Genomic DNA, 2,663 nt, shown 5'->3' with positions numbered 1-2,663 from the left:
AATAAAGAGATAACCATCCAAATGGGAAAATATATTTGCAAGCAATGCCTCTGATAAGGGCCTAATATCCAAAATATACAAAGAACTCATATAACAAAAAAACAAACGATCCAATCAAAAAATGAGCAGAGGACCTGAACAGACACTTCTCCCTAGAGGACGTACAAATGGCCAGTTAATATATGAAAAGATGCTCAACATCGCTAGCTATTAGGGAAATGCAAATCAAAACCACAATGAGATACCATCCCACATCTGTTAGAATAGCTATAATCAACAGGACAAGTAATAACAAATGTTGGAGAAGATGCAGAGAACAAGGAAGCCTCATACACTGCTGGTGAGACCGCAAATTGGTACAGCCACTATGGAAAGCAGTATAGAGGTTCCTCAAAAGACTAAGAATTGATCTACCATGTGATCCAGCCATGCCTATAACTGGATATTTACCCCAAAGACTTGAAAACCCATATCTGAAAAGATAGTTGCACAGCGATGTTCTTAGCAGCATTATTCACAGTGGCCAGGACATGGAAGCAACCGAAGTGTCCTACGATAGATGATTGGATAAAGAAGCTGTGGTGCATATATACAATGGAATATCACTCAGCCATAGGAAGAGATGAAATACTGCCATTTGCGACAACATAGATGGACCGCGAGATAATCATGCTAAGTGAAATAAGTCAGACAGAAAAAGTTGAAAATCACATGATATCACTTACACGTGGGATATAAACCTAAAAGCAACAATCGAACAGGACAAACAAGCAGAGATTCATGGACATGGACAATAGACTAGTGGTTAGCAGAGGGGAGGGGGAAGGAGAAAGTTAGATAGGATGAAAGGGTCAAATATGTGGTATCATACCCCTGAAATTTACTGGATTTTGCTAACCAATGTCACCATAATAAAAAAATATTTATGAATTTAAAAATTTAAAAAATTGTCATCGTAACCATTTTTTAAGCGAACATTAAATATATTTACATGTTTATCTTGATTATCTCTTTAACAACAATCTCTACATACAATCACATTCTGAGGTTCTGGGGGTGAGGGCTTCAACATATGGACTGGGAGGAACACCATTCGGCCCATAATGTTCACATTCCAGCTCCAACTGCTTACTATGTGACCTTAAGATGTGAGAGCCTCAGTTTTCTCATCTACTACAAACTACATATTTGCTTTACATAACTATCTTGAGAACTAAATGAAGTAATACGTTTCATTATAACTTAGCAGAGGAACAAGTACACAGGAAATATACATCAGCTACTACCCTGATTATGATATACTACATACACATACATACAAATACACACATGTATTATTTCTACAGGATATTACAATGGGGCTCTCTCTCAGTTAGGATGCATCTCCTGAAATCTGAGAGAACATAACAACAAATGTCACTAATAAAGTTTTATTATATCATCCAAGTAGAGTTTGCAAAGGAAATGTCCGAAAATCAGCCTTGTGACCCCTTAGTTTAAGGTCCAGCAACTTTTGCTATAAAGAGCCAGGGAGAAAATATTTTCAATTTTGAAAGCTGTACGGTCTCAGTGGCACCTCCGTCCTTTCAGTGGGAAAGAAGCCATAGATGGTGCGAATGGGAGGGGCCACGTGCCTATAAAACTTGATCTATGGACACTGAAATTTGGATTTTATATTCTTTTCACATAGCATGAGATATTATTCTTCTTTTGATTTTCTTCCACAATTCATAAATATAAAAAGCACTCCTAGAAGCACTATTCCCAACAGCCAAAAAGTAGAAAGAGCCCAGATGAATGGATAAACACAATGGGGGTCCATGGCTATCATGCAATGTTACTCAGCCGTAAAAAGGAGCGATGCCCTGACACTCGCTATGACGTGGACGGACCTTGAAAACGTGGTGCTCAGCGAAGAAGCCAGACACAAAGCGTCACGTATTGTATGATTCAACTTATATGAAATATCCAGAATGGGTAAATCTGTAGGGAAAGCAAGCTGATTCGTAGATTTCAGGGGGTGGGGGTAGGGAAACGTGGGGCATGACTGTCAATGGGCATGAAGGTTTCTTTTGCGGCGGTGAAAATGTTCTAGAACTAGACAGAGGTGATGGTTGTAAGATGCTGTGCATGTGCTAAATGCCATGCAATTGTGCACTTCGAAATAGTGAACATGGTGAATTCTTTGTGTTCTGAAAAACTACAAAGAACCACTGTTTCCTGTGTATATCATATATGACTCACAGCTATCCCTTTGTGTACCTGTGACAAGGTAAAGACACACGCCCCAAATTCCCATCCTTTGCCTCATAGATGATGAGCTGAACTGCTTGTCTCCAGTGATTAATCTGAACAAACTTGCTAACTGAACGTTAGTAAAACTTCTCTCCTTTCCCCAGGCCCCTGGACTTTGACCCTCCCTCACCTGAGCCAGCAGGAAGACATATTTAATTAGGCCCGAATCTAGACTCAGAAATGTGTTGAGGATAGAAAAATTGGAAGAGCTCACATAGAGGAATTGTAGCCATGGAGATCTCTTAGTGGGTCAGAGACTCAGGAGTCCTTCAGCAAACTCTTATCCTCTTCCTCAGAGGCCACAGCACACTTCCCAGCCTCACTTGCAGTCAGGTATGGCCATGTGACTGAGCTCCGGCCAATGAGAA

The sequence above is a fragment of the Pteropus vampyrus genome, unplaced genomic scaffold (genome assembly GCF_000151845.1).
Source record: "Pteropus vampyrus isolate Shadow unplaced genomic scaffold, Pvam_2.0 Scaffold226, whole genome shotgun sequence".
Classification (NCBI taxonomy): Eukaryota; Metazoa; Chordata; class Mammalia; order Chiroptera; family Pteropodidae; genus Pteropus; species Pteropus vampyrus.
Note: the sequence above shows the minus strand (reverse complement) of the source record.